This window comes from Electrona antarctica (assembly GCF_951216825.1).
Source record: "Electrona antarctica genome assembly, chromosome: 17".
Lineage (NCBI taxonomy): Eukaryota > Metazoa > Chordata > Actinopteri > Myctophiformes > Myctophidae > Electrona > Electrona antarctica.
The window spans coordinates 44,168,537-44,181,379 of record NC_136798.1 but is presented as its reverse complement, the minus strand read 5'-3'; positions in this window follow the sequence as shown (position 1 = coordinate 44,181,379).

Sequence of the window (12,843 nt, the reverse complement as noted above, 5' to 3'; positions counted from 1 at the left end):
ATAAGCTCCAAACCTCACAAAACAGAACTCCATCCCAGAACACATCTTCTCCCTGCTCATTTTGATAGCCTCAAATGGCTCAGGGTAGACGAAAGAGTTTCATTAATAAAACTGTGTATGGTCCACAGGATACAAAGCAAGGACACCCCGACATAACTTCATAACTATCTTTCTAAGGTTAGCAACGTCCATAATCATTTCACAAGACGTAGTAGGCTTGGCCCCCATCTACATAAAAGATATGCTGGAGCCCCATAGGCCAACACGTAGCCTTAGATCGGCAAGCAAGGCTCTCCTGGTAGTTCCGGCTACCCAGCGTGTCACCATGGGTGACCGGGCTTTCTCGGCCCGTGCACCTAAGCTGTGGAATGCCCTACCAGAGGCCCTAAGACAAATCACCCTATTGAGCTCTTTTAAATCACAGCTAAAAACCCACTTGTTCACGATGGCTTTTACTTAAATTATTGATCGTTTTATTTTGTGTTCACCTGTTTACTTGTATTAATATTTCTTATTGTTGTTGTTTTATTCTACTACTGTATTTTAACCTGTATTGGAAAGCACTTTGTAACATTGTTTTAAAAAGTGCTTTATAAATAAAGTTTATTATTATTATTAGTAACACAGACCTTGTACCTGAGATGAGATACCCAAAAAGCTTAAAACTACCAGCTCCACTATCACTTTTAAGTCCTCCCTGAAGATATAGCTGATGAAAATGTTTTTTTTAATCTTTACCATTAGGCCTACTTGCAATGATTGTACATTGAACTTTGACTATTGCATATCCCCCTGACTTGTGTTATGTACCCATGTATCTTGTGTACACATACTGTACATACAGGAACACGCACACACACACACATACGCGCACACACGCGCAAGTGTGCACACACACACACACACACATGCACGCACGCACGCACGCACGCACTCACACACACACACACACACACACACACACACACACACACACACACACAGTGTATATATATATATATATATATATATATATACACACTCACACTCATTCATTGTATGTATGTGTTATTTTTTAACTAAGGGACTGCAATGGAAATAAGCCGTTGGCTTTCTTGCATTTGTCCTTTTATGATGTATCATTATGTGCATTTTCTGTACATGTAAACATTGTCAATAAACATATCAATCAATCAACAGAGCTGTGGGTGAAAACTAAAAAGCTGGACACCACCATGCTTACGGTGCTACAGCTCATGTCCTTTTTGTTATGTCCAACAGCTAAATTGGGCATTTTAACAGAGCCGAGATAAATCACATTATTGTCAAGTTATCAACCAAGGTTTTTGGGAGTCTCTGCAGACAATTCACCCTTTGTCAGTCACAACCACGAACCACGGCACAACCACGGGCGGGACTTGACAAAGGTTGAATTGCGCCATCTAGAGGCGAGGGGAACATATTGGTCTTGTTCAGTCAAAATCTTGGACCAAGATAGGCGCAATTTAATTTGTTATTTAGATAACATCTAAAAATATATATAAATTCATAATATTTGGATTCAAGAGGAAAAGTCCTGCTGCTTTGGATTTTTCTATCTTTGTCCTTAAGAGTAAATGTTTTCACATTTCTGGCTGTGTGGATTTTTAGGTTTTTTATTTAAGAGTCAGGCTTCGTAATCACAAATTGCACAGGGGGAAGATATGACAAATAAGTTAACCTTAACTATACAAAGAAATCACGGACACATTTAATATATATTTTTTAATGTTTCTTTCCAAAGCATGTACAAAATAGCGGTAATACTGTAGCTGATCTACAAGCTTACAACACGTCTATTCATGTAATGTCTGACCATGGGATGATTGATCTATTAGAATCGATGAAGAGGAAATAAAGACTAAATTGATTTTAAATTATTTACCGCAGGTTTCAATTCAGGAGCAAGAAAACCAACAAACTAATAATCATACAAACAATAACAAAAACAGATGAATACAATAACATTGTATCAACAACAGTGTTGGGGTTCAGGATCACAGGGGTGTAGGACGACACTGTCGTTCATCTTGTCCGAGACTCTGAAGGCCAGGTTGCCCAGGTGTTCGGCCTCGTCTATCAGCGCTCCCGAGACCGGCTGTGGGTCCTGCAGGGTGAGCTGGAATTCCTGGACTTTCTCTTTGCAACCAGTGTTGTTTTTGGCATCAAATTTCTATTTTAGTTTTAGTCATAGTCTCTTGAATAGTTTTCACTTAGTTTTAGTCACATTTTAGTCACCTGGAATGTGTTAGTGTTAGTTTAGTTTTAGTCGACTAAATGTCATGAGATTTTAGTCGACTAAATCTACAGTTGATTTAGTCGACTAAAATGTGTTTTGGCAGTCCTTGATGCCGTCATAATGGCTGATTTTACATTTGCTGAAAATAGCCGATCTACAAGCTCACAACGCGTCGCGCTGCGACGCGTTGTGGGCTTGTAGATCGGCTATTTTCAGCATGCAACCAAGTGTAAAATGACTTATACTGGATCTCTTGTCCACTAGTCCCTTCCTAACATTTTAGTCTAGTTTTTATTTGTTGACTAAATTGTCAGTATATTTAGTCTTAGTTTTAGTCATCACAGCTTAGTTTTCATTTAGTTTCCATTTAGTTTTTGTCAGTGGAAAAAGGTAGTCGACGAATAATTTTCGTCTTAGTTTTAGTCGACGAAAACAACACTGTTTGCAACGCCGCGACGCTTCGCCCACAGGTAACAACTTGTGTCCGGCGTGTCTTTCTGAATCACACAGACACACGACACACCGGCTGTTCATCGTCCAGACAGAAGATCCTGAGCTTCTCCCCGTGTTCGGCACAGAGAACTTCTGAGCTCACCGACGAGTCACTCCAGCGTTTGATTTGATTTATTTGATATATTCAAGATACAGTTCAAAAGGAGCAGTACAGAATTTTCAGGATTGCACAAAAAGTCAAAGACTTAATTCCATTGTGGTCCAAATAAATAAATACAGCATATGATATAGGAAGAACATGCGTTGACAATAATGGACATTACAACGACACCATCATAGATCACTAAATAAAACATTAAATACATAATAAATAGATAGATAGATAAATACAGCACTATTCTAGCTTGCCCATCAGCCAGTTTTTCAACATATTTTTAAAAATGTTCAAGGACTGGGCAAATTTAATTTCCCTTGGGATTTTGTTCCAATCCTCCACCCCCGTATATATAAATATACAAACTTCTCACACAGGTTCTTCAACACCAGGTTTGTAGGAGGATGGTCACTGGAGGATGTTCTTTTACAAACAGGACAATCATGTGCTGGTCTTCCTGTCCACCATTCCGGCAGACAGTCTTTGCAGAAGCTGTGGCTGCACGACAGCACAACGGGATGTTTAAAGATGTTGCAGCACACCGGACAGGTGAGCTCCTCTTCCAGACGAGCCAGACGTGAAGCCATGTGGTCTGCAGTCACACTCTTCTGATGAGTTCCCTGTGGCTGTTACAGCTGGAAGACAATAATTCAACAATGACTAACATTATGCAGCAGTAAGGCTACTTCTTCTAGTTATACGTGTCAGAGGCAGCTTGTGTGTTAAACAATATCAAGTTCACTAGCACTTTACAGCTTTACACACCAAGTTGTTTATTAGATATGTTTATAACCTATAGCAGTGTGTACCGCACACCTTTAATATAAGACAGTGGCCAAAACTGTTCTCCTTGATTTTTCCTTTTGAAAAATGTCTTCAATATTTCATATATATTTACCATTATTATTATTATTATTATTATTATTATTATTATTATTATTATTATTATTATTACATTTATCAAGTTTTGTGTGCATGAAACATAGTGACTATGGCCAGTGCACCAGGCCAAATTTCCGGTCCCCACCGTGCGGCCCATGGGGGCGTGAAAATTCAGGGGGGGGACTCTACATGTCCTCTGGGCCCGACTCTTCGCGTGGACACCACTTGTTCGCCCATCAGTCCAACGGATGACCCACACTGATTTGTTTCTCTTTGTTTATTATTAATACATTTTTAGGGCCCTATCTTGCAGTTCAAGCATAATTCCACAGGGTGGCAAAAACTATTAGAACAGTGCTCTGTGTACACCTCCCACAGTATGCTATGGGAAACAGTGTTTCTGATATAGTGACCTCCCGTGGACCCTGGATCTGGCTGGGAAAGGCTAGAATAGGGTCTACTAGGCTCTTGTCAGCCCTGTAGGTCCTCACGCTTGAGATGAACCACTGTAGTGTGTACACAGGCCATAGTTTTTACATGAGTTTGGGTGCACGGCCAATAGTTTTACATAGACTATAGTACAGTAATGTCCTGTAGGGCCACAGTATGCTATGGGAAACAGTGTTTCTGATATAGTGACCTCCCGTGGACCCGCACGCACGCACGCACGCACGCACGCACGCACGCACGCACGCACGCACGCACGCACGCACGCACGCACAGTTAGATGGCTATACTAGGCTGGATCTGGCTGGGAAAGGCTAGAATAGGGTCTACTAGGCTCTTGTCAGCCCTGTAGGTCCTCACGCTTCAGATGAACCACTGTAGTGTGTACAAAGGCCATAGTTTTTACATGAGTTTGGGTGCACGGCCAATAGTTTTACATAGACTATAGTACAGTAATGTCCTGTAGGTCCACAGTATGCTATGGGAAACAGTGTTTCTGGTATAGTGACCTCCCGTGGACCCGCACGCACGCACGCACGCACGCACGCACGCACGCACGCACGCACGCATGCACGCACGCACGCACAGTTAGATGGCTATACTAGGCTGGATCTGGCTGGGAAAGGCTAGAATAGGGTCTACTAGGCTGTACTAGGCTCTTGTCAACCCTGTAGGTCCTCACGCTTGAGATGAACCACTGTGTACACAGGCCATAGTTTTGACATGAGTTTGGGTGCACGGCCAATAGTTTTACATAGGCTATAGTACAGTAATGTCTCGTACAGCCTAGTCCAGCCTAGTACATCCTAGTCCAGCCTAGTCCAGCCTAGTACAGCCTAGTACAGCCTAGTACAGCCTAGTGCAGCCTAGTACAGCCTAGTCCATCTTAGTACAGCCTAGTCCACCCTAGTACAGCCTAGTGCAGCCTAGTGCAGCCTAGGCCAGCCTAGTCCAGCCTAGTACAGCCTAGTCCACCCTAGTCCAGCCTAGTGCAGCCTAGTCCAGCCTAGACCAGCCTAGTCCAGCCTAGTCCAGACTTGAGAAGCCTAGTCCAGCCTAGAGCAGCCTAGTCCAGCCTGGGAAAGGCTAGAATAGGGTCTACTAGGCTCTTGTCAGCCCTGTAGGTCCTCACGCTTGAGATGAACCACTGTAGTGTGTACACAGGCCATAGTTTTTACATGAGTTTGGGTGCACGGCCAATAGTTTTACATAGACTATAGTACAGTAATGTCCTGTAGGGCCACAGTATGCTATGGGAAACAGTGTTTCTGATATAGTGACCTCCCGCCTAGTACAGCCTAGTACAGCCTAGTGCAGCCTAGTACAGCCTAGTCCATCTTAGTACAGCCTAGTCCACCCTAGTACAGCCTAGTGCAGCCTAGTGCAGCCTAGGCCAGCCTAGTCCAGCCTAGTACAGCCTAGTCCACCCTAGTACAGCCTAGTCCAGCCTAGTGCAGCCTAGTCCAGCCTAGACCAGCCTAGTCCAGCCTAGTCCAGACTTGAGAAGCCTAGTCCAGCCTAGAGCAGCCTAGTCCAGCCTGGGAAAGGCTAGAATAGGGTCTACTAGGCTCTTGTCAGCCCTGTAGGTCCTCACGCTTGAGATGAACCACTGTAGTGTGTACACAGGCCATAGTACAGCCTAGTCCACCCTAGTACAGCCTAGTCCAGCATAGTGCAGCCTAGTCCAGCCTAGACCAGCCTAGTCCAGCCTAGTCCAGACTTGAGAAGCCTAGTCCAGCCTAGAGCAGCCTAGTCCAGCCTGGGAAAGGCTAGAATAGGGTCTACTAGGCTCTTGTCAGCCCTGTAGGTCCTCACGCTTGAGATGAACCACTGTAGTGTGTACACAGGCCATAGTTTTTACATGAGTTTGGGTGCACGGCCAATAGTTTTACATAGACTATAGTACAGTAATGTCCTGTAGGGCCACAGTATGCTATGGGAAACAGTGTTTCTGATATAGTGACCTCCCGCCTAGTACAGCCTAGTACAGCCTAGTGCAGCCTAGTACAGCCTAGTCCATCTTAGTACAGCCTAGTCCACCCTAGTACAGCCTAGTGCAGCCTAGTGCAGCCTAGGCCAGCCTAGTCCAGCCTAGTACAGCCTAGTCCACCCTAGTACAGCCTAGTCCAGCCTAGTGCAGCCTAGTCCAGCCTAGTCCAGCCTAGTCCAGACTTGAGAAGCCTAGTCCAGCCTAGAGCAGCCTAGTCCAGCCTGGGAAAGGCTAGAATAGGGTCTACTAGGCTCTTGTCAGCCCTGTAGGTCCTCACGCTTGAGATGAACCACTGTAGTGTGTACACAGGCCATAGTACAGCCTAGTCCACCCTAGTACAGCCTAGTCCAGCCTAGTGCAGCCTAGTCCAGCCTAGACCAGCCTAGTCCAGCCTAGTCCAGACTTGAGAAGCCTAGTCCAGCCTAGAGCAGCCTAGTCCAGCCTGGGAAAGGCTAGAATAGGGTCTACTAGGCTCTTGTCAGCCCTGTAGGTCCTCACGCTTGAGATGAACCACTGTAGTGTGTACACAGGCCATAGTTTTTACATGAGTTTGGGTGCACGGCCAATAGTTTTACATAGACTATAGTACAGTAATGTCCTGTAGGGCCACAGTATGCTATGGGAAACAGTGTTTCTGATATAGTGACCTCCCGCCTAGTACAGCCTAGTACAGCCTAGTGCAGCCTAGTACAGCCTAGTCCATCTTAGTACAGCCTAGTCCACCCTAGTACAGCCTAGTGCAGCCTAGTGCAGCCTAGGCCAGCCTAGTACAGCCTAGTACAGCCTAGTCCACCCTAGTACAGCCTAGTCCAGCCTAGTGCAGCCTAGTCCAGCCTAGACCAGCCTAGTCCAGCCTAGTCCAGACTTGAGAAGCCTAGTCCAGCCTAGAGCAGCCTAGTCCAGCCTGGGAAAGGCTAGAATAGGGTCTACTAGGCTCTTGTCAGCCCTGTAGGTCCTCACGCTTGAGATGAACCACTGTAGTGTGTACACAGGCCATAGTACAGCCTAGTCCACCCTAGTACAGCCTAGTCCAGCCTAGTGCAGCCTAGTCCAGCCTAGACCAGCCTAGTCCAGCCTAGTCCAGACTTGAGAAGCCTAGTCCAGCCTAGAGCAGCCTAGTCCAGCCTGGGAAAGGCTAGAATAGGGTCTACTAGGCTCTTGTCAGCCCTGTAGGTCCTCACGCTTGAGATGAACCACTGTAGTGTACAGCCTAGTGCAGCCTAGTGCAGCCTAGGCCAGCCTAGTCCAGCCTAGTACAGCCTAGTCCACCCTAGTACAGCCTAGTCCAGCCTAGTGCAGCCTAGTCCAGCCTAGACCAGCCTAGTCCAGCCTAGTCCAGATTTGAGAAGCCTAGTCCAGCCTAGAGCAGCCTAGTCCAGCCTGGGAAAGGCTAGAATAGGGTCTACTAGGCTCTTGTCAGCCCTGTAGGTCCTCACGCTTGAGATGAACCACTGTAGTGTGTACACAGGCCATAGTTTTTACATGAGTTTGGGTGCACGGCCAATAGTTTTACATAGACTATAGTACAGTAATGTCCTGTAGGGCCACAGTATGCTATGGGAAACAGTGTTTCTGATATAGTGACCTCCCGTGGACCCGCACGCACACACGCACGCACGCACGGACGCACGCACGCACGCACGCACGCACGCACGCACGCACGCACGCAGAGCAGCCTAGTCCAGCCTAGTTCAGCCTAGTCCAGCATATTTTGTTGGTCTATTGGTAAACTATTGGTCGTGCACACACATGTAAAAACTATTGCCTGTGTACACAGTGGTTATTCCCAAGTGCGAAAAGGTTCAGGACTCACAAGAGCCTATAGTACAGCTTAATAGAGTCTATTAGAGTCCAGTACAGCCTAGTACACCCTATTCTAGCCTATTCCAGCCTGATCCAGCCTAGTATAGCTTAGTATAGCCATCTAAATACCCCCCCTCCTAGTCTATTCTCCCACTAGGCTGGACTAGGCTAGACGTGGGTGTACATGGCTGTACCAGACCCTACTGGCCTCTAATAGGCTGTTTTCGGCTCTAGTAGACTGTGCTAGGCTGTACTAGGGTCTATTAGGCTGTACGAGGCAGTAAAGTACTATAGCCTAGAAATGTTCATGTAAAACTATTGGCCGTGCACACAAACTCCTGTAAAAACTATTGCCCGTGTACACAGTGGTTATTTCAAGTGCGAGGAACTACAGGGCTGACAAGAGTCTAGTACAGCCTAGTACACCCTATTCTAGCCCTTTCCAGCCCGATCCAACCTAGTATAGCCTAGTACAGCCATCTCAATACCCCTCTCTCCAAGTCTATTCTCCCACTAGGCTGGATTAAGCTAAACGTGGGTGTACAAGGCTGTACTAGACTCTACTGGGCTCCAATAGGCTGTTTCCGGCTCTGGCAGACTGTACTAGGCTCTATTAGGCTGTACGAGGCAGTAAAGTACTATAGCCTAGAAATGTTCATGTAAAACTATTGGCCGTGCACACAAACTCCTGTAAAAACTATTGCCCGTGTACACAGTGGTTATTCCCAAGTGCGAGGAACTACAGGGCTGACAAGAGCCTAGTACAGCCTAATAGAGGCTATTAGAGTCTAGCACAGCCTAGGACACCCCATTCTAGCCTTTTCCAGCCTGATCCAACCTAGTATAGCCTAGTACAGCCACCAAAATACCCCCCCCTCCAAGTCTATTCTCCCACTAGGCTGGACTAGGCTAGACGTGGGTGTACATGGCTGTACTAGACTCTACTGGCCTCTAATAGGCTGTTTTCCGGCTCTAGTAGACTGTGCTAGGCTGTAGTAGGGTCTATTAGGCTGTACGAGGCAGTAAAGTACTATAGCCTAGAAATGTTCATGTCAAACTATTGGCCGTGCACACAAACTCCTGTAAAAACTATTGCCCGTGTACACAGTGGTTATTCCCAAGTGCGAGGAACTACAGGGCTGACAAGAGCCTAGTCCAGCCTAATAGAGGCTATTAGAGTCTAGCACAGCCTACTACACCCCATTCTAGCCTTTTCCAGCCTGATCCAACCTAGTATAGCCTATTACAGCCACCAAAATACCCCCCTCTCCAAGTCTATTCTCCCACTAGGCTGGACTAGGCAGGACGTGTGTGTACAAGGCTGTACTAGACTCTACTGGCCTCTAATAGGCTGTTTTCGGCTCTAGTAGACTGTGCTAGGCTGTACTAGGGTCTATTATGCTGTACAAGCCACAGTACTATAGCGTAGAAATGTTCATGTCAAACTATTGGCCGTGCACACAAACTCCTGTAAAAACTATTGCCCGTGTACACAGTGGTTATTTCAAGTGCGAGGAACTGCAGGGCTGACAAGAGTCTAGTACACCCTATTCTAGCCTATTCCAGCCTGATGTAGCCTAGTATAGCCTAGTACAGCCATCTAAATACCCCCCCTCCTAGTCTATTCTCCCACTAGGCTGGATTAAGCTAAACGTGGGTGTACAAGGCTGTACTAGACTCTACTGGGCTCCAATAGGCTGTTTCCAGCTCTAGCAGACTGTACTAGGCTCTATTAGGCTGTACGAGGCAGTAAAGTACTATAGCCTAGAAATGTTCATGTAAAACTATTGGCCGTGCACACAAACTCCTGTAAAAACTATTGCCTGTGTACACAGTGGTTATTCCCAAGTGCGAGGAACTACAGGGCTGACAAAAGCCTAGTACAGCCTAATAGAGGCTATTAGAGTCTAGCACAGCCTAGTACACCCCATTCTAGCCTTTTCCAGCCTGATCCAACCTAGTATAGCCTAGTACAGCCACCAAAATACCCCCCCTCTCCAAGTCTATTCTCCCACTAGGCTTGACGTGTGTGTACAAGGCTGTACTAGACTCTACTGGCCTCTAATAGGCTGTTTTCGGCTCTAGTAGACTGTGCTAGGCTGTACTAGGGTCTATTCAGCTGTACGAGGCACAGTACTATAGCGTAGAAATGTTCATGTAAAACTATTGGCCGTGCACACAAACTCCTGTAAAAACTATTGCCTGTGTACACAGTGGTTATTCCCAAGTGCGAGGAACTACAGGGCTGACAAGAGCCTAGTACAGCCTAATAGAGGCTATTAGAGTCTAGCACAGCCTAGGACACCCCATTCTAGCCTTTTCCAGCCTGATCCAACCTAGTATAGCCTAGTACAGCCACCAAAATACCCCCCCCCTCCAAGTCTATTCTCCCACTAGGCTGGACTAGGCTAGACGTGGGTGTACATGGCTGTACTAGACTCTACTGGCCTCTAATAGGCTGTTTTCCGGCTCTAGTAGACTGTGCTAGGCTGTAGTAGGTTCTATTAGGCTGTACGAGGCAGTAAAGTACTATAGCCTAGAAATGTTCATGTCAAACTATTGGCCGTGCACACAAACTCCTGTAAAAACTATTGCCCGTGTACACAGTGGTTATTCCCAAGTGCGAGGAACTACAGGGCTGACAAGAGCCTAGTACAGCCTAATAGAGGCTATTAGAGTCTAGCACAGCCTACTACACCCCATTCTAGCCTTTTCCAGCCTGATCCAACCTAGTATAGCCTATTACAGCCACCAAAATACCCCCCTCTCCAAGTCTATTCTCCCACTAGGCTGGACTAGGCAGGACGTGTGTGTACAAGGCTGTACTAGACTCTACTGGCCTCTAATAGGCTGTTTTCGGCTCTAGTAGACTGTGCTAGGCTGTACTAGGGTCTATTATGCTGTACAAGCCACAGTACTATAGCGTAGAAATGTTCATGTCAAACTATTGGCCGTGCACACAAACTCCTGTAAAAACTATTGCCCGTGTACACAGTGGTTATTTCAAGTGCGAGGAACTGCAGGGCTGACAAGAGTCTAGTACACCCTATTCTAGCCTATTCCAGCCTGATGTAGCCTAGTATAGCCTAGTACAGCCATCTAAATACCCCCCCTCCTAGTCTATTCTCCCACTAGGCTGGATTAAGCTAAACGTGGGTGTACAAGGCTGTACTAGACTCTACTGGGCTCCAATAGGCTGTTTCCAGCTCTAGCAGACTGTACTAGGCTCTATTAGGCTGTACGAGGCAGTAAAGTACTATAGCCTAGAAATGTTCATGTAAAACTATTGGCCGTGCACACAAACTCCTGTAAAAACTATTGCCCGTGTACACAGTGGTTATTCCCAAGTGCGAGGAACTACAGGGCTGACAAAAGCCTAGTACAGCCTAATAGAGGCTATTAGAGTCTAGCACAGCCTAGTACACCCCATTCTAGCCTTTTCCAGCCTGATCCAACCTAGTATAGCCTAGTACAGCCACCAAAATACCCCCCTCTCCAAGTCTATTCTCCCACTAGGCTGGATGTGTGTGTACAAGGCTGTACTAGACTCTACTGGCCTCTAATAGGCTGTTTTCGGCTCTAGTAGACTGTGCTAGGCTGTACTAGGGTCTATTCAGCTGTACGAGGCACAGTACTATAGCGTAGAAATGTTCATGTAAAACTATTGGCCGTGCACACAAAGTCATGTAAAAACTATTGCCCGTGTACACAGTGGTTATTTCAAGTGCGAGGAACTACAGGGCTGACAAGAGCCTAGTACAGCCTAATAGAGGCTATTAGAGTCTAGCACAGCCTAGTACACCCCATTCTAGCCTGATCCAACCTAGTATAGCCTATAGTACAGACACAAATACCCCACTCTCCAAGTCTATTCTCCCACTAGGCTGGACTAGGCTAGACGTGGGTGTACATGGCTGTACTAGACTACTAGGCTCTAATAGGCTGTTTTCGGTTCTAGTAGACTGTGCTAGGCTGTACTAGGGTCTATTAGGCTGTACGAGGCAGTAAAGTACCCTAGTAGACCCTTGACGATCCTTCATTAACTGTGTGTGTGTGTGTGTGTGTGTGTGTGTGTGTGTGTGTGTGTGTGTTTGTTTGTTTGTTTGTTTGTTTGTTTGTTTGTTTGTTTGTTTGTTTGTTTGTTTGTTTGTTTGTTTGTTTGTTTGTTTGTTTGTTTGTTTGTTTGTTTGTTTGTTTGTTTGTTTGTTTGTTTGTTTGTTTGTTTGTTTGTTTGTTTGTTTGTGTGTGTGTGTGTGTGTGTGTGTGTGTGTGCCATGCACACAAACTCCTGTAAAAACTATTGTCCGTGTACACAGTGGTTATTTCAAGTGCGAGGAACTACAGGGCTGACAAGAGCCTAGTACAGCCTAGTACACCCTATTCTAGCCCTTTCCAGCCTGATCCAGCCTAGTATATCTTAGTATAGCCATCTAAATACCCCTCTCCCCTAGTCTATTCTCCCACTAGGTTGGACTAGGCTAGACGTGGGTGTACATGGCTGTACTAGACTCTACTGGCCTCTAATAGGCTGTTTTCGGCTCAAGTAGACTGTGCTAGGCTGTACTAGGGTATATTAGGCTGTACAACGCAGTACAGTACTATAGCGTAGAAATGTTCATGTAAAACTATTGGCCATGCACACAAACTCCTGTAAAAACTATTGTCCGTGTACACAGTGGTTATTTCAAGTGCGAGGAACTACGGGGCTGACAAGAGCCTAGTACAGCCTAGTACACCCTATTCTAGTATATACTCCTAGTATGTGACACTGCCACATAAAATGTGAAATGTGAAACAATGTATTTCCTGGCCTGGTATGAGTATGAAAGAAAATTAAACATACTGGGGGAATAACAG